At 40.8% G+C, this 20,514-nt stretch overlaps 1 protein-coding gene across 6 annotated transcripts in view; it reads left to right on the top strand.

Annotated features, from left to right (window-relative positions):
* The window catches only part of WWOX (WW domain containing oxidoreductase), a 1,192,279-nt gene that overhangs the window by 244,068 nt on the left and 927,697 nt on the right, over positions 1 to 20,514 (top strand). The gene's annotated exons all lie outside the window — the stretch shown is intronic.

Below are 20,514 nucleotides of genomic sequence, written 5' to 3'. Positions count from 1 at the left end.
ATTTTGTCCGAGTTTAAGACTTCCCTCTTTTCCCAACTCATTTTACCTTTAGTCTTTGAAGTGCAAAGAACCAAGCCTGTACATTACCTCTACCTCTTTCTTAGGCTTCATTCTCAGGTAAGAATTATTCAATCTTACTGTTTTGTTTTTTTGTCCCCAGCTACATCTTCCTGAAATCCCTGATGGCAAGGGGTTAAGAGACAGGCTCAAGGACTAGTTTCTGTTGAGATCCTAGCTATACTGCTTTTTAACAAATTATTTTACCTTCCAGTGCCAAGTTACCTAATCAATAAAATTAATTACCTGGAGTAGTTGTGAAAAATGTACAGTAGATTAACATGGAAACCAGTCTGAAGAGAGGATAGGACATAGCTAGCGCTTCTTAACTATTTTCTCCTGCTTCTTCTTCTAATCTGACAGCCAACCAGGCCACTTGCTCTGTTGATTCTATTATTCTGGTTTCTCCTGTCAGCTTTCTGCCACATACATAGGCCAGTCCAGGTATGGAATGGCATCTGACACAGAGAGATCTCTTCCTTCTATGTCTTCATCTTTTCTGTAACACAAACTCTAGAAATGAAACCTGGGAAGTCAGTGGCTGGGAGAAGGGCTCTAGTAGCCGAGGAAATTGGGGGGAGGGAGGTAGCTGGAGAAGTGTGATCTAACTCTTCTAGGAAATGGAAGTTCAGGGAAGCTTTCAGAAGCATGTTGTTTTGAGATCAGGCAAGTGAAAAACAGGGTCAACAACTGTAGGAAACTTGAACCCCGGTGGGGCTTTGTATACATGCACATGCTCATGTCAAGCAGTTGTTCTTCCTGGGGGCTGATTTTGTGTCTCAGAGGACACGGTAATGTGTGGAAACATTTGTATTAGTTACAATATGGTGGTGATGGGCTGCTGGCATCTAATATGTAGAAGCTGGGGGGGGGGGGAGTCGGGCTGTAGTGCAGTGGGTTAAGCGCAGGTGGCGCAAAGTACAAGGACCGGCATAAGGATCCCGGTTCGAACCCCGGCTCCCCACCTGCAGGGGAGTCGCTTCACAGGCGGTGAAGCAGGTCTGCAGGTGTCTTTCTCTCCTCCTCTCTGTCTTCCCCTCCTCTCTCCATTTCTCTCTGTCCTATCCAACAACGATGACAACAACAATAATAACTACAACAATAAAACAACAAGGGCAACAAAAGGGAATAAATAAATAAAATAAAATAAAAAAAGAAGAAGCTGGGGAGGCAGCTGAACACCTTACATGTGCAGGACAGCCCATACCCAATAATATCTGACCCCACAAGTCAGTAATGCTGAGTTGAGAAATTCCAGGCAGCTACATGGGAAAGTGTTAGGTAGGAAGGTAGGATAGCAGAGTCCAGAGAATTACTTCCTCTCAGAAATATAGGGCATGTGTACAAGGGAGAGAGAGACAGAGAGAGAGAGAGAGAGAAAAGAGAACAAACACATGCTAGTGAAATAGTAGGGATCCCTATTCCTTCTTCTTGGAGACTGGAGACTGCCCAAGTGGAGGTTCTGAAAATGTGCTCTCTGCTTGTTGACTCACTGTCCAGAGAGTTTGCAGCTCAGCAGGTGTGCCTCCCCCTCACAATGTGCTCCCTTCACAGTGTGCTCACCTTGATTTATTAGGGCATTTTATTCCCCTTTCAGTGTTTATGACATCCAGGGACTTTGTTGAACCACCAGGAAATGAGAGTGGACAGTGAGACTATTATCATTCATTTTCACTCCCCATAAACATTTTCTGTTTCTTTTTTGGGAAGACATTGCTAATCCCCTCGTGCATTGGCTTTGCATGTTCTTTCTTCAGCCTCAGTATGAAAAGCAAAGTGGTAGTGACTTTTTCCTTATGGCTGCTGAAAAGGTTACACAGTGTTTGGACTGCTGCCTGCTTCTACCCTGGAGCACAAAAGATCCGGGAGTAGAAATTGGTTCTAACAATATCCCTTTAGAAAACACCATGGGGATGTGAGTCACTTTCCCTTTGTGTTAAGGGCATTTTGTCTCTCAAATTCAGAGGTAGAGGATGACATGCTCTTGCTCCCTACTTCCTAGAGGGGCTAATAATTGAGTGGCCACAGCAACAGAGAAGCAACCTATGGAAAATTTTATGAGCCTTGGATGTAGAAAGGAAAAAAAGAAGTGTGTGAAAAAAGTGTGTGTGTGTGTGTGTGTGTGTGTGTGTGTGTGTGTGTTTAAATTTCTAGAGAACTTTTTGGATCTTGGTGTTAATGAGAGTGAAGGAATGAGGGCAGTGCATAAAGTACAGAGAGATTTCCAGCTCTGCTATGGGTGGAGATGTTGCATACCTTTCAGGTTCTTTGGTTATAAGCAACAGAAAAGAGTTTGGGCCAAGGGGTCAGCACAACACCAGAACACATGCATGAGGCCTCAGAATTAATCCTCAGCATCACATGTGTGAGAAGTAAGTAGTGCTTTATGATGTCTGTCATAGGAAAAGCTTAACAAGGGGGCCAGGCAGTGGCACACTGGATTAAACACACATAGTCTGAAGTGCAAGGACCCATGTAAGGATCTTTGTTGGAGCTCCCAGCTCCCCACCTGCAGGGGGGTTGCTTCACAAATGGTGAAAAAGGTCTGCCGGTATCTCTCTGTCTCTCTCCTTCAATCTCCCCCTCCCCTCTCAATTTTTCTCTATCCTAGCCAATAAAAAAAAAATCACCAGGAGCTGTGGATTTGTAACCATAGAGGCAAAAGAAGGAGGAGGAAGAGGATGAGGGGGAGAGGGAGGAGGAAGAGAAGAAAGAAAGAAAGAAAAGAAAAGCTAAATATTGTTTTTAAAAGGAGAGTCTGGTAATTTAAGAAGGAAAACACAATGCTGTGTCTTATATGACTTTGGTTGCTGATAATACAAAGGCAACCACACTGACTTATTTTCCAGAGACAGATATCCCAGAGTTGGTGTACCAACACCTCAGTGATATAGCTTCATTCATGTATGTGGAGTCCTGTCTGTGTTCACCAACACCAAGAACTCAAGGATGAGTCACCTTGGGGTGACTGCTCCAGTTTTCTTCCTTGTATGACTCAACTCCAGATTTAGGTTCTTAAGAGAGAACCTGGTTTGCCTGTCATTTGATAACAATCATGTCAGTTGTCCATTTCCTTGAACTGAAAACCATGAAAGGGTTGCAATGGGCAAGAAGTATTTTGTGTCACACATCTATGAAGATACTTCTCAAAGGCAAAGGATTAAAGTGGATAACCAAATGTGTTATTGGATCAGTATGACTGGAAGAAAAGAAAGGATGAAAGACACTTAGTATGAAACTGCCTTATAATTTAACTTTTAATCAGTGGGACACAAAGCATAATAGATTAGTCCTTTTAAATTTTACCCCATCTATAACTCAATTTCTCTTTTTTCTTTTATCTCTTCTTCCCTTCCTCCTTCCCTACTTTTCTCCTTCCCTCCCTCCTTCCTTCCTTCCCTCCCTCCCTCCCTTCCTCCTTCCTTCCTTCCTTCCTTCCTTCCTTCCTTCCTTCCTTCCTTCCTTCCTTCCTTCCTTCCTTCCTTCCTCCTAATAAAAAGAGAGTGCTATTTGAGAGGTTCTTCTGAGAAACAGCATATTTGGATTCAATGACCTTGAGTAACAGCAAAATTTAGCTTTATTTCAATTTCCTCATCTGTAGAGTTGGAGTAATCCTCACTTCATGGAGTTGTTGTGGGGGCTAAACGGGTTCCTAATCATTGTATTTATATTATATCCTATAAACATTTGCAAATTAGGCAGATTGAACTTCTTTTTGACTGGGATATTCTTCCCACAGTCTTCCATGTTAAAACTTTAGTTATCAGTATTTGCAATTGCATCTCTCTGATCTGATTTCAGTCAGACCTTCTTTCGATAAACTCCTTATAGTACTGATAGCCTCTATTTTGTAGCTTTTATTAATATATGTGGATAAAGATATATGCACAAATGCGCCAGGATTCCATTGTTCCCTTTGTAAGCCAGGATTAAGTAAATTACTTCAAATACTATCAGCAGTGAGAGAACTGTCTGGAGAGGCAGACCACTGGTGTACCTCCTACAATGGGGCTTCACTGCATTTTCTTTGTGTGCAGGCCTTTCCTCTGCCTTTTTATTGAGAATATGTGATTGCAGTTTTATCAAGTTTAAACTCCTTAGGAGAGTGTATAAACATCTCAAGGGAGTACATATTTGAATAATCTCTTTCCTAGTATGTAAACCCCTCATATCAAATTTATTATCTCCAATTCTAGTGATTAAATCAAATTCTGTATTTACTCTGAAAGTCCTGACCTTACCCCAAGGATGTAGGCATAGTTCAGGTGTATCAGACAAGGCTCTTTTGCCTGCAGGGCCTTTTCACTTGTTACCTGTGGGCAGATATCATGATGTTAGGCAAATATCCTGAGAGGCTGGAGATAGGAATGGCAAGAGTAAGCAAAGAATTTCTGACATGACTGGTTCTAGTACAAAATTCTTAATAATTAGGCAAATGAGTCACATATCTATAAGTAATGAGCATTATGAACAACGGGGTGCCCAATCAGTGTGTGTGTGTGTGTGTGTGTGTACACGCATTTGAATAAGAACAGTTGTTCAATGTATTTTCTCTAACTTGGCGACTACATGAGGGCAGGAACTTTTACTTAATGTTTATTTCTTAGCTTTTTGCTTCAGTAGAAGCCAAGTCAACCTGCCTAAAGGAATAGATAAATTTCACTATTCAAGATGTAAAAATGAAATTGTGTTTTTAATGGAATAATTCACTAGCATTATGAGAAATTCTGTTCCCACTGAACACATATTTTTTAAATCACCTTTTGTGTAAACTGTCACACTAGACTCTTATTCTGATTCTTTGTCTCTGGTTAGTTGCACTTCTATAAAATCCAGGTACACATTTTAACATGACTATACTTGCATTACACAATGAGCCAGTTTCTACATTTTTCTCTTTTATTCCTTAGGGGGTCCCCCCCAGAAGTAGTTTGGTTAATTCATACTTATGAAATAAATCCCAGCATCAGCATCATTCCCCCAAAGAACACAAGCTGCTTTGGCCAGATATAACTATGCTGAAGAGGAATTGATGAACTTCCTCTTGGAAATATCCTGCTTCTTGGCCAAATACTTAGAGTTATTCAACCAAAGATAGAACGTTGCACTTAGGGAAAGCCCAGCATCTGGATAGAGGATGAACTATCCAGATGTTTTCAAGTATCCCAGTGTTTTTTAAACATCTGGTCTTCTTGTTATTGATAAATGATCCAGCTGTTTTGCAGGAGATGGTATACCTAGTCTTAACAGAAGAAATAGTGTTCTGTGGAAATTTGATGTGATCCCATATGTACTAATGTAGGATGTATGTCTTTAACTGAAGCTGTGATTTGGTTGCAGAAAATTAAAATAGCTTCATGTTTTTGGAAGTTGTTATTTTGCCATGAGTACCAGACTACAGCAATATTAGGTTAGTTGTATCTTTACCATCAGAACTGAAGTTGTAGCTTAAGGTATTTATAGCTTAACCAAATCACTTTACAAATGGAATATAAGAAAACTGGTATTATTCAGCACTGCTAAATATAAAGTGTCACCCAAATATCTCAGTGACTTTTTTAAAAGTAGAGAAATGTTATGGGGGAGAGATTATTCAGAGACTCTCATGTCAGAGTCTCCAAAGTCCCAGGTTTCATCCCCTGCATAAGCTATAGCTGATCAATGCTCTAGTAAAAGAGAGAGAGAGAGAGAGAGAGAGAGAGAGAGAGAGAGAGAGAGAGAGAAGGGGGGAATATTATAGTATGTGAAATTTATAAGCCTTGGTTTGAAACACATCCCCCCCCGGGGGGTAGCAGGAACACTGGAGAATAAATAATACTCTCCCATTTTCTATCCTTTATGTCTAAGGTTACACTCAAAATTACTTTTATTTTAATCAAGGCAGTAAAAGAATAACAAAATTAGAAGGCTTGTTAAAACCAGAAATGGAACTTCTTTGAAATCTGTAGAGGGATCCAGGTCTACTATTTTTGGGTCTTTGGAACTGAATACATAATCTTTACAATGATGTCCTAAAAGTAAATGAAAGTGTGGGACTTGAACTTTTGTGTCAACTTATTACCGTGATTTCCTGGAGTGGCACACCATGATTTCCTGGAGTGGCACACCAGTGGTATAGAATAGAAAGTCAAGGAAACTGTGGTAGAACAGTTGGAGTTGAGGACATGTGTAGAGTATGAGCTTAAACACCAAAGACCATCAAACTTTCAGTCAAGGTCTGTGGTCTCAAAGCTCTGTCCTCTACCAAGCTTTTGGAGGTAGGGGAGTGGTGGATGGGGAAGCTTGTGAGTCCTGTGATGTTCAGTGACATGCCAACTAGATGTAAATGGATTTTACTTTCAAGTGTCTGTTAAACATACTGCAAGTGTCAGAGCTCCAAAGACCAGTTGCAAATAAAATGCAAGTTTAAATTAGTGTATCCAAACAGCAGCTTGAATGAACAAACTCAGATGTCTTGACTAAACATTTAGCTCCAAGTTTTACAAAAAGTCAAATGGTTCCAATTCCATCCTATAGAAATGGGCTGATTGTATATTTATTTGGCACTTTCCCTGCCAGTGGGATGGAGTTTGCAGAGTAGACAAGGACAAACAGTGCAAAGTAACAACTGAGCCAGGTCCATCTGGATTTTGTTACATGCTGATTATGTATTATAGTTTGTTCTATTGTTATTGAGGTCTCTCAAACCTTCTGTGGATTAGCACAGAAGGGGTGGGTGATATTTTGACTTTGATTTCTACTGTAATGTAATGCATTGCTATAAATTTCCAAAGTCTTTTCTTTATAATAAGGTGGTTAGCATTTATTGAGTGTTTGCTATAGCTAAGATGTATGCTAGATACTTTTATAATTATTTCTTTTTAAATTTCACAGCAACCTAGTGATATCATTTATTTGCTTCATTTTTTTTTTCTGAGATGGGGGCTCAGAGAATATTAGTTACCTGCAGCACTGACAACTGGTGAGTGTCTAAGGCAGGATTCAAACCCAGGTAGGGGCCTGAATTAACCCCTGTCACTGGATGATGCTCTAACAATTACTATAGCAAAATAAATATGTAAAATACATTTTATTTTTTAAAAACATATAAATTTCTTCTTTCTTTTTTGGTGGTTGAGATTTCATCTCTTCTGGCTGACTTTCTTGGGGGGACAGGCACAATAGCGTCAAAGCTTCCTCTGTTGTGGTGGGATCAGGCTCAAATCTAGGTCACAGACATGGCAAAGCAAGCTCACTCTCGAAGTGAGCTAGCTTTTTGCCGGTTCCCATTTCATAAATTTAAATAAAGTCAGTAAATGAAGCAATTGTCAAAACCCTTTCCTTGGTAATGAGACAGAAAATATTTTAGGTTTTGTAGTATAGTCTTTGATGTAACTATTCAGTTCGATCTTTATAGCATAAAAGCAGCTTTAACTGGGTGTGGTGGTGTTCTAATAAAATAATTTTGCGTACAGCCTCTGAAAATTGAATTTCATGTAGTTTACTGTCACTCAATATTATCCTTCTTTTTATTTTCTTCCCCAACTATGTAAAAATCTCACAGCCATTCTTAGCTCACAGATCTCTCCAGAACTGGTTGTGGATTGGACTAGGGTGGTGGGTCTCCTTCACTATTGCTGGTGTCTGCTTCAGAGAAATGATAGAAAATTCATTAACAAGCTGAGTAAAGAATTAGGAAGCTGTTTCAGAACATCTGATCCCAAGTGTCTGGTGGCCATATGTAGGGCAGAGACTATGAACTTGGTCTTGAAGTTTAGTATGTGATCTTTGGGGGGTCTTATTTTTTTTCTGGGATTTGCTCATTTTATTAATAAAAAAGAAAATTATGTCACAACTTTTCTGAAAATCCAATAAGTTGCTTTATATACACTAATGGGAACCACAGTGGCAGGTGGGGTGAGAGCAAGGCCTAAACAGTCTATGGCATGTACAGATAGATTCACTCATTTATTCATTTGACTCACCTTCTGTGTGCCCAGCACTCCTATGCATGATATTTATCCATTAGATGGTGAAACAGGTAATGCTTATCCACTGCTTCTCATGACTTCTGGAATCATCTATTAATAGAAGGAAGACTAACATAAATTATAAAGCCATAAGTACATGAGCAAATCTTTAATATGATGCTCAGTGTTATTAGAAGGCCTTTTCTGCCATCTTCTTTGAGTGTGAGTTAAACTAATAGGTCACTTTGTTTGAACACAGCAGGCAGTGGAAAAGAGGGAGGGCTGAGGGGAAAATAAGGGGTAGACTGCCCCAGAGCAGGTCCTGCCTGCCATTTGATCTCAATCACATTGGACTTTTCCTTCTCATACATAGCAATGAAAGAACCTGGGAGAGTGGGTTCTTCATCTGCTCTTGCTCTTTGGAATCTGGCCAACATGTATCTGTTCTAGGTCTTCTTTGGTAAATAAGCTTGCACTTTCTTGGTTATTTCAGTGTATATTTCTACTTGTTTTCTTGTTTGCTGAGGTGGTTGTGCCCATGCTGGGTAGGTCCCTGTATGTTTGCTATTAAGAACACAGAGGCCTACCCAAAGTCTTAATGCAGGGCCATCCGAAACCATGCGATGTGTTGAGGAGTGATTTGCATTCAAGCTTTTTAATAGTGAGGGATAACCCTTTGATGGTGTAGTAGTAGATGCTACACACTTCGCTAAGCAAATTTGTATGCATTTTCCTCCTTCAGCATTCACCTTAACCCCTTTAGTTCATTTCCTACATATTACAGGCAAGAGGAATAAATGAGGGTTGAATGGTGGTTCATCAGTTGAGCACACCTATTACCGTGCACAAGGACCCCTGTTCAAACCCCCATTTCCTACCTGCAAAAGGAAAGCTTCACAAATGGTGAAGCAGGGCTTCAGGTATCTGTCTTTCTCCCTCTCCTTCTCCTCTCAGATTCTCTCTGTCCTAGCAAATAAAAGGAAGGAAAAAAGAAAGGGAGGAAGAAAGGAAGAAAGAAGAGAAAAGAAAACGGCCACTAGGATAGGTAGATTTGTTGTGTAGGCACTGAGCCCCAGTGATAACTCTGGTGGCAAATAAATAAATAAAGCCAGCTAAATTTAGGTGACTTTTCCAAGGCTCTAAGAAGTTTATTTTTTATTTTTTTATTTAAGAAAGGAGACATTAACAAAATCATAGGCTGGGGGGGGGGTACAATTCCACACAATTCCCGCCACCCAATCTCCATATCCCATCTCCTCCCCAATAGCTTTCCCATTCTCCCTCTGGGAGCCTGGACCCAGGGTTGTTGTGGGTTGCAGAAGGTGGAAGGTCTGGCTTCTGTAATTGCTTCCCCGCTGAAGATGGTTGTTGACTGGTCGATCCATACTCCCAGTCTGCCTCTCTCTTTCCCTAGTAGGGTGGGTCTCTGGGGAATCTGAGCTCCAGGACACATTGGTGGGGTCTTCAATCCAGGGAAGCCTGGCCGGCATCCTGATGGCATCTGGAACCTGGTGGCTGAAAAGAGAGTTAACATACAAAGCCAAACAAATTGTTGAAGAATCATGGACCCAAAGGTTGGAATAGTGGAGATGAAGTGTTGGGGGGGTGGGTACTCACTGAAAACCTCTAGTGTACTACTGCTTTCAGGTATATATTTTGCCCTAGTTTATGGATACGTGTGAACATATGCTCTATCTCATGGAACCTGGTGTATATCTAGGTTTTGGGATTTTGTTAGGAAGTGAACCACCTGGGATGGAATTAGAGAATACTATGAAAGGAAAGGTCTCACCCATGTAATGAAGCTGAAGGGTTGTCATTCCATACCTGAAGTCTCTGGATGCAGTCTGAGCTGAAGCATGTTGAAGTGGCACTCGTTGTGTTAATTAGGTTGCGATTGGCAGATGCAATATTATTTGATAAGAATTGGGAGTAGCATGCGGGGAAGTGAGCCCTTCCTTAGGGTCCCAGGACTGGGGGGAGTTTAGGTTCTATAGTGGAAATGTGAGGTTCCTGCTGTCTTAGGGTTCAAGAAGACAATGGATAGTTATTGTTAACATCACATTATTTGGTAATTGGGTTAACTTTGAGAAGTCTCTTTGTTAGATATACAATCAATTTTCCCCCTCTCATATTAATTAAATAGTGATTTATAGGACTACAATTTAATAGGAGTATAGATAAACACCATTCCCACCACCAAAAGATTGTGACCCATCCCACCCACCAACCCCCACGCCCCAGGCCAGCCCAGGAAGCCTCATGTCAACCCTCCCCCGCAAACTTCTTAGAGCCCAAAGTAAAAACCCTGTGGTGAGGGGGAGGGCTCTAAGAAGTTTGAAGCTACAAGGGCTGGGATTAGCACTTCTGGATGCCTGGTTCCAAAACAGGCCTTTGGTCACCTAGGCCATGCAGCTTCTCAGGGTTTTCTGTTTGCAGAGTAATCTGGGTTACTCCCATGTTTCCCTGGTACTAGATACCACTTACTTCACTCCTACAATGTGTATGAGAAATGTTAGACAATAAGCACGTGAGGAGTGGAGCAAGAAGATCCCTCATTTCCTACTGCTAAGTATGTAAAATAATCCAGCACTTTGGAAGACAGTTCACAAATTTGTGAAATGAACAAACTATTGGGTATAGAGTAACTGAATCATCCAGGAAATTGCACTCCTAGATTTAGATCCAAAGAGAAATGAAAAACTATGTACCTGAACATTTTTATCTGTATTATTCTTAACAGTCAAAAAGTGTGCAACAGAGATGTAGCTCACTCAATAGGGCATGTGCCTTGCCATGTACCTGGCCAATGTTTGAGCCCTTTCACACTTGGGCGGTTCTGTGACACCAGAGGAAGCTCTGGTGCTTGGCTATCTCTCCAGTACATGTGTGTGCGTCCCCCCCACCAAAAAAAAAAAGTGACCTGGAACATAATACTAGCACATCTGCACATCTGTGAGGCCATGCCTTAGATCATTAAAAAAAAAAGTGGGGGTCGGGTGGTGGCGCAGTGGGTTAAGCGCACGTGGCACAAAGCGCAGGGACTGGTGTAAGTGTTGTTAAAATTCGTCGGCTCCGGCTGGCCGGGCTAGCTTCACAGGAGGGCAACAGAGACAACCAGAGACATACGGCTGGGCAGGGAAGCTGTATTTCTTTATTCAGGAACAATGATTCATAAACTAAACCAAACTAATCACCAAACAGAACTCTGCTGCCTCTTTCTCCTGCGGCAGCGCCAAGAACTCTCTCTAACTCTGCCACTCTGGAACTGTCGGGGTTCCTTGGGGCGGGGCCAAGCAGGCCCGCTAAATTAGCAGGACTGATCCAATTTTCTTGGCAGGGGAGATCTAGAACAACCCAATGTAAAGCATACAACAATTCCCTCTTTTCTTTTTAACCAAATGACTATAGTATCAAGGGTGCCATTTGTTGTTAAAATTTGGAGGCTCTAGCTGGCCGGGCTAGCTTCACGGACGGGTAACAGAGACGACCAGAGACATACGGCTGGGCAGGGAAGCTGTATTTCTTTATTCAGGAACAACGATTCATAAACTAAACTAAACTAATCACCAAGCAGAACTCTGCTGCCTCTTTCCCCCCCACAGCGGTGCAAGCACTCTCTCCAACTCTCCAACTCTGGAACTCTGGCCCTCTCTCGGGGTTCCTTGGGGCGGGGCCAAGCAGCCCTCAAAACTATCAGGACTGATCCAATTCTCTTGGCAGGGGAGAGCTAGGACAAACCAATGTAAAGCATACAACAGTAAGGATCCTGGTTTGAGCACCCAACTCCCCACCTGCAGGGGAGTCGCTTCACAGGTGGTGAAGCAGGTCTGCAGGTGTCTATCTTTCTCTCCCCCTCTCTGTCTCCCCCTCCTCTCTCCATTTCTCTCTGTCCTATCCAATAATGAACAACATCAACATTGGTAATAATAATAACAACCTCAACGAGGCTATGGCAACAAGGGCAACAAAAGGGGGAAAAAATGGCCTCCAGGAGCGGTATTGTTGTGTGCCGCGGAGAAGAGAGAGGAGGTCCGGAGCAAAGAGGGAGCATAAATCTTTATTTGTGCAGGCACCTCAGATTTGGGTGCGAGAGAAGCAGGTTGGGCCACGTGGAGGTAGCAAAAATGGCCGCCTCAGGCAGCAACCTTTCCTGCATCTGAACACCAAAGTGGAGCACTGGCAAGAGAGCGAGGTGCGGAAGAAGAAGGGCTTTTATAGGAGTAGCTTTCATGAGAATGGGAAGGGGGAGGAGTAACCATAGCACTCCAGGATAGGATAATAACTCTCATGAGAATGGGAAGGGGGAGGAGTAACCAAAGCACTTCAGCTATGGTGGGGAAATAGACAATGCTCTGAGGGCACAACATGGTGGAACAGGCACTCCGAGAATGTCCCAACTCTCTTAGGAACGAGCAATAGCCTGAGGGGACAACATGGCAGATGTGACTGCACAATTTCCCAGCACGGTGGATTCATGGTGCAGGCACTGAGCCCAGCAATAACCCTGGAGGAAAAATAAAATAAAATAAAAATAAAAAAGTAAAATGAAAATAACAACCAAGGGGGATGAAACCTGACTGGTAGAATGCATGTTTTACTCTGTGTGAAGACCTAGGTTCAATCCCCTAGCCGCTGCCACAAAGAGGCAACATGCGAAGGGAAAAGCTTCAGAAGTGGTGGACTGGTACTGTGATGCCTCTTATTCTGTTTCTTTTCCTCTCTGTCTCTCATCCTCTTATCTAGAAAACATAAAATAAACAAGCAAAGAGTCCTCTAGGAGTGCTGGAATGGTGTAGGTGCCCAGTAAAACCCTGATGGCTAAATAAAAATAGAAACATTCCCCAAACTCACCAATTGACAAATGGGTCATTAAGTAGTGGTATATCTATTATAGCCCAAAGAGAAATGATGTACCAACACATAATACAAAACACAGGGACATTGGAAACATTATATTAAATGAATGAAGTCAGTCACAAAAAACCACATATTGTGTAACTACATTTATGTGTCCAGAAAAGGAAACTACATAGAGATTGAAAGTAATCGGGGCTGGGTGGTGGTGTACCTGGTCGAGCACACATGTTACAATGCGCAAGGACCCGGATTCGAGTCCCTTGTCACCACTTGCAGGGGGAAAGCTTTGTGAGTGATGAAGCAGTGCTGCACATGTCTCTGTTTCTCTCCTTCTCTGTCTCCCCCCTCCCTCTCAATTTCTGGCTGTCTTTATCCAGTAAGAAAATAAGAATAATAAAATATTAAAAAATTTTGAAAGTAATTTTGGAAAGGATGGGATAAGAATAGTGGGAGGGAATAGAAGAAGGTAGTAAAAAACATTTTAAAATCATTGCAGTAGTTGCACATCTTTGCACTGGAAGATATTCCTTTTATTCTTCAAATTGGTATGTTGTGAATTATAGATGTTAGATAAAATGAAACTGCTAAATAGTCTTTGCTCTCAGGAAACGTACTCAAGGCCCTCAGAACCATTTCTCAGATTTCTGGGTGTTGCAGCTGTGAGTTTAGTTGTTTAAGAACCATCTTCTTGTGTCTGTAGCGGACTAAGCACGCTTTAGTTCACCACACAACTGCAGCTATTGTAACCAGCACTAACTGTTCAGTGTAATGGGCCTGTATGAACTCACTCCTTCCCAATGTAAATGTTTTTACCTGCGCTAATCAGGAGAAATGAAAAATCACATGTCTAATTTAAAATATGTTGCTTCTGATCACAGGTGCTGTTAAAACAGCTCTTTCACGACTTTATAAATATTCTGGGATTTATTTTGAAGCAATGCTTCATTATTTCCATACTATGATTAAATATTGCGAATATTGCTTTTCCAATTGTTCTATCACAGTAGTTAATGAGTGCAATTAAATGGAAAAATTGCCTTTTTAACTGATGATAGTCCATTAGTGTCTCTGTCTCTTCAGAAAAGAAAAGAAGTGAATTATTAGAATGACAAATGAGGCAAAGTTACCACCGTGATGGAGAGGTGCGATTTCCCTCCACATAATCTTCAATTAGTGATCTCTGTAAGAGGATGTTTTTCAAAAGGGTAATAGAGAAGTAATGAGATCAGAAGGAGGTCAACCCGGCCTTCTCCGTTTGGCAGCTTGATTAATTTATTTCTCCTTCTTGGAGATTGCTGCAAGGGGCTTTTGTCACCCTGTGTTTTTCAAGGGACTATAACCTGAGTGACTGCTGATATATTAGCCTCTCAGGCAAGGAAGCAAGCCCCTTGCCCTGGAATAGAAGGTTTAGGAGTTAGAAGTTTGTTTCATTTTGTACCTTCCCTCTGAACACTTGTCAGTAGCTTTGGATGACTAGGCAGATAACAAAATATTTAATTTGTTCAAATTAAATCCCCTACATTGAATGTGGCTGGAGTTTGGCATCACAGCATCATTTCATTCTCTCTGTCCCTGGGAGGTAATGGGAGTCCTTGTATGGATGTGGAGATGAAGACGTAGGAGAAACGCCTAGAATTGTGCAGCTAGGAAGTGGAGAGGGAGAGCCCTAAACTCTGGTCTAGATGCCTATGGCACACAGCCACAGTGAATGGTAATGGTGTGTTCTTCTGCTTATGCTGGGGAGCAAGGCAACCAAGCCCACACAGCTCCATCATCGTGGGGGAACCCGAACTTTGGAGTTCTAACAGACGAGTTGTGGTGGTGATTATGCTAGACTCTTTAATTTTATTTTTATTAATGATTAAATAATTATTTGCAAACTTTTAAGAACACAGGAGTCTAGTTTCCTATAACAGCTCCCACCAAAGTTCTATGTTCCTCTTACCCCCCAGTAACCAACCATAGTCCTCACAAAGTTTGAGAGATAATTTGGTTATTTTTTCCTTTCTATAAGTTTGAATGCTTTAGTTACTTATAGGTGCACATATGAGCAAATCCACCTAGTAGTTGTCTTTAATTTTTTAGTGTGCAAGGCTGGGAATTGGTGATCCCAGTTGAAAACACGTGTTACAACATGCAAGGACATTGGTTCGAGCCCTTGGTCCCCACCTGCAGTGAGGGAAGCTTCATGAGTAGTAAAGCAGTACTGTAGGTGTGTCTCTCTTTCTCTCTGTCTCTATCTCCATTTGGCCATGCAATTTCTCTGTCCTATCAAATAAAAATAAATGTCAATAAAAGGTTTAAAAATTTGTCTATGGGTTAATTGAGCATAAGCTCAGTTGCAAAAGCTCATTACAAAGTTACATGTATACAGTTTACTAATTTTAGATACTTGCTCTTTTGTTTTTTAATTTTGTGTGTGTGACTGGCACACTATTCCATTATTTTTCACAATGTCAGAAATGAAAGTCAGGGCTTCATCCATGCAAGGGATGTGCTGTACTGCTGAGTCACCTCCCTGGCCCCATTCAATCTTTTTTATAGTCTGTCACTACTCACATTCTCCTATGAACTTGCCATGCTGTAATTATTTACTTGGGTGCATAGGCAGTTGAATGTCTTTATCACATAGAAAAAGTTTGGTTTAGTGAAGAAATATAAATATTAAAATTCCACCTCTCTTGCTACTTAGTCTGTGTGTGTGTGTGTGTGTGTGTGTGTGTGTGTGTGTGTGTGTGTATGTATGTGTATGTGTGTATGTGTGTATGTGTGTGTTTGACAAGTTACTTAACACTTCAAGGTTGTTGTATTACTTTAAAAAAAAAAAGAATATAAAGGGGACCGGGCACATGGCGCGAAGTGCAAGGACCTGCATAAGGATCCCGGTTCCAGCCTCCGGCTCCCCACCTGCATGGGGGTCGATTCACAGGTGGTGAAGCAGGTCTGCAGGTGTCTATCTTTCTCTCCCCCTCTCTGTCTTCCTCTCCTCTCTCCAATTCTCTCTGTCCTAACCAATAACAACAATAACAATAACAACAACACTAATAGTAACAACAACAACGATAAACAACAAGGGCAACAAAAAGGGAAAAATAGCCTCCAAGAGCAGTGTATTTTGTAATGCAGGCACTGAGTCCAGCAATAACCCTGGAGGCAAAAAAAAAAAAAAAAAAAAGAAAGAAAAGAAAAGAAAAGAAAGTAGTTAATGGCAAATTACAGGTTTATTTCATAATTTATATTTTTGTTTAATCCTTTATATTAATGAAATTCTGTATTTTTGCTTACTGGTGACATGGACGTAGTTCTGACATGTAAACATTTAAAGACATAATTTAGTGACTGGGGAAAAGCCCACCTAGCCAGTAGAGTGTAAGACTTGTGTGCTTGAGTTCTCTGCTTGCCCCCAATGCTGCATATATCAGTGATGCTCTGGATAGCCTCTCTCTCCCTCTCTCTCTCTCTCTCTATATATATATATGTGTGTGTGTGTGTGTGTGTGTGTGTGTGTATGTGTGTATGTGTGTGTGTATATACATATCTATACATAACTATCTCATAAGAAATAAAACACATACAAGTAATTAAAGGCACCATTCATTCAAAACGTAGATACAACTTTCACTGCCAAGGTATATTTCTTTTTACTGTGTCTGTTGCCAGTGAAGACAACTTTTTAGGCTTTTAATCCTTTCAGGCTACATTCTACTTGAATATTAAATGTAACTTTCTGATACGAAGATTAAAAATTCATCTTAAAAATACTTTTCTGACTAAATTCCCTTGCTTCTTTTTTCTTGTGAACCTTCCTGACTCCTTATCATTCACAACATCAGTTGCCATCCTCCTAAACATCCTGGATCCTCAGCACCACACTAGGCATTGCCCTCCCAGGAGCCTCCACACCTGACCTTCTGCAACCGGGTCCTTAAGTGACCCCCATGTTCAAGAAATCTGGCTATGTCTGCCCAAACCCAGAGTTCATTTAAGCAGGAGCGATGGGACTAAATTATAGCCTAGCCCTGTTTGATGAAAGATGATAAATGAATATGTCACATTGGGAAAGAAATCACTCTGTCATCATATGACAGGCTGGCTTGATTTGTTTATGCTGGTGTCCCTAAAAGTCTGGATAGGGTGCAAAGTGTATAGGCTTTCAAAGTCTGCTGACTCTCCATCTTGTTCTTTCCATCCTCCCAACACAGTGGATCCAGGGCACCTTCCTTGGGTTCTCCTGTCCTAACAACCCAAGGGCTGAAGGAGGGAACCCCACCCATAGGCAGGGAGTGAGGCTGCAGTGAGAACAAATGAACTATTCAACAGTGGGGGATTATAGAGCCCCCAGCAAATAGGAATCATGATTTGTCTCTTTTTATGATTCAGAGTATTGCCACCTCCTCCCTCTATCTCCCACTGGAAAACTTCACTTTGGCATAACATGAATCTTCCACAGCTTCTATTTTTCTTCTTAGAGAGTGAGCTCTGGTCTATCCAGTGGGGATGCTTTCTTCTGAATAACAATCAAATAGCTCAAGTTTTCTCCTGCCAATACCACACTGTGCTAACATTATGTAATCGAAAGTGTTTTTTGTTTTGTTTTGTTTTTTGGCAAAGGTTGTGGGACTTAAGCAAAACCCTTTGTAGCACCCAGAGCCAACTTAAAAAGAACGAACTATCAGGAGTCAGCAAACATAAATGAGTTCTGATATCTAAGTCCACATACCTTTACCTGCAATTCAGAACCCCTAGTTAAACATAAAGGAACAAAAATGTTTCTTAAGTTAATCAAAAGCTCAAGTGACAAAAAAAAAAAAAAAAAAAGAAAACTTGATTGGAAGTACCTTGGCTGGATTGTAAGTAATCTGTATTTGTTCCAGTTACCCATTTGAGATGACAAGAGATGTTTTTTTTCCCCAATTTATTGGATAGAGCATAGATATTGGATAGAGAGATACTGAAAGAGAAGGGAAAGATAGAAAAGGAGAAAGACACCTGCAGACCTTTTCCCTGCCTGTGAAGTGATCCTCCCACCCACTGCATGTGGGAAGCTAGGGGCTCAAACAGGATCCTTGTGCAGGTCCTTGCATTTCTCACTATGTACACTTAACCAGGTGGACTACCACGCGACCCCATAACAGATGCATTTTGTTGCAGAAATTAATATGTTTGATGTTTGGATGTAGATCCAGACTCTTGTAGGGGTGTTTACTTATACACAGTTGATGACTTATTTTAATCTTTTTAAACAAAAGTCAAACTTATTTAACACATGGGTTTTTGGACTCAATACAGTATATCTTTCTCAGTGTAACCTTGGACAAGTTGTTTAATTTTCACTTTTTAAAAAATTGATGGCAAATGAGAAGGTGATGGTGATGATAAATGGACATAGTAATCCTATAAGAATGTTGCAAGATTCTCCCTCACATAAGAAATATTTATCAGAGACCTGCTGTGCTCCATGTTTCAAAAACAAACAAAACAAAAAAACAAATAAGATGAAATTAGGAAGGCAAGTGAAAGAAATTGATACTGTTGTAGTGTAAGTTTCTAATCAGAACAACAGAACAAAAATGATAACGTAGATGTGACTAGAGTATTGACAAGCAAGGTATATTTAGGTATATTCCAAGAGGCCCATGACTTTACTAATTTTTGTCTGTGCCTAACAGCTAACATACAGGTGGACCAAGGGTATTATCTGGGGAGATAGTGTCAGAGAGATGGTGTCAGAGTTGGAAATAGGACTAGAAAGCTGAATCAGGGAAGAGAATAGCTCCCAAATATGAGAAATGTATATAAATGTCGTTAAGTGAAAAAAAAACAACAACTCATCAGTTTGATTTGGGGCCTATATTCAGTGCTGGAGCCTGTGTAACTTCTGCATCTCTGTAGATCTGAGCTCACATTCTGTGGTCATAGCTAAGAACATTCTAGGCTACACTCATTGCCAGACCTCATCTTCCTTGGAGTAGTAGAGTATTTTGGCCCTACCTCTCTTCAGAGAATGGGGCAGTTCCTATCATTGTTGATCCACATTGAGGGCAAGGTCCTATAGGGGCCTACCAAGGGGCCCATTATGTTGTTCTTGATGAAGATGACCAGTGACAGTGGAAAAAGGGATATGTTAGAATTCTAGGCCCATCATGTCTGTGTGGGAATCCCAGGAGTCTGTGACTCCCTAGGGCACTTGCTGATGGGGTGGCTGGTAGTAACCAAAAGAGCCATCATTGAAGTATGCCATCACTTGCCCTTATCCAGCTTTTTGTCTGACAACGTTAGGCTTGGAATGCTTGAGGAAAGTAGGTGAGGTGGGTATCTAGGTCTAAGTAGAAACTATTTGACTAAGTGCTTTATAATGTCTTTGTTAGGTCTTTCTACTTGCTTGCTCATCTTTGTCAAATATTAGGTGGTTGTATATATGTGGGCTTATTTCTAGGCTTTCAATTCTGTTCTACTGATTCCAGTGTCCACTGTCATTCCAATACCGTACTTTTTTAAAAAATTTTTTAAATATTTATTTTCCATTTTGTCGCCTTTGTTGTTTTTTTATTGTTGTAGTTATTATTGTTGCTGTTATTGATGTCATCATTGTTAGATAGGACAGAGAGATATGGAGAGAGGAGGGGAAAACAGAGGGGGAGAGAAAGATAGACACCTGCAGACCTGCTTCACCACCTGTGAAGTGACCCCTCTGCAGATGGGGGACTAGAGGCTCAAACCAGATCCTTGTACCAGTCCTTGCACTTTACACTATGTATGCTTAACCTGGTGTACCACTGCCCTACCCCTGGGTCTTGCTTTTTAATCCATTCAATGACTTTGAATCTTGATGTCAAATTTAAGTCATTCACATTTAGGGCGATTATTGATAAATGTGGTTTGCTTATAGCCATTTCAGTTTTTGTTTCAAGGTTTTTTTATGTTCTTGTTAACTCCCTATTTGTTTATGTTTGTTATGTGGATGGTTTTCTATAATGGTCATGGCTATATATATTTCCTGTTTGTCTTTGTGCTATACTTTGTTTTGTGAATATTGTGTCTAACTTACAGCATCTGCAAGAATCTGTTTTTTTATTTCTTTATTGAGGAATTAATGTTTTACATTCAACAGTAAATACAATAGTTTGTACATGCATAACATTTCTCAGTTTTCCATATAACAATACAACCCCCACTAAGTCCAGTGTCATCCTTTTTGGACCTTTATTCTGCCCCCCACGCACCCCAAAGTCTTTTACTTTGGTGAAACATGCCAAATCCAATTCAGGTTCTACTTGTGTTTTCTCTTCTGATCTTGTTTTTCAACTTCTGCCTGAGAGTGAGATCATTCCATATGCATCCTTCTGTTTCTGACTTATTTCATTTAACATGAATTTTTCAAGGTCCATCCAAGATCGGCTGAAAACGGTGAAGTCACCATTTTTTATAGCTGAGTAGTATATCATTGTGTATATATACCATAACTGCAAGAATCTTTTTTAAGTTGGCCTTGGTTCACCAACATTTGACATTTGACGGTGTCACTTTAACTATCTCCCTGTTCCTGTGTCTGGTTTTCCCTGTTGTTGTTGTGTTCCTGGTTCTGTTCTAATATCTAATAATCTCATTAAAAGTTGGAATTGCTTTGTTTCTTCTTTTCATGTGGGAC

The sequence above is a fragment of the Erinaceus europaeus genome, chromosome 2, assembly GCF_950295315.1.
Source record: "Erinaceus europaeus chromosome 2, mEriEur2.1, whole genome shotgun sequence".
Classification (NCBI taxonomy): domain Eukaryota; kingdom Metazoa; phylum Chordata; class Mammalia; order Eulipotyphla; family Erinaceidae; genus Erinaceus; species Erinaceus europaeus.
Note: the sequence above shows the minus strand (reverse complement) of the source record. Positions and strands in the feature narration are given on the sequence as shown.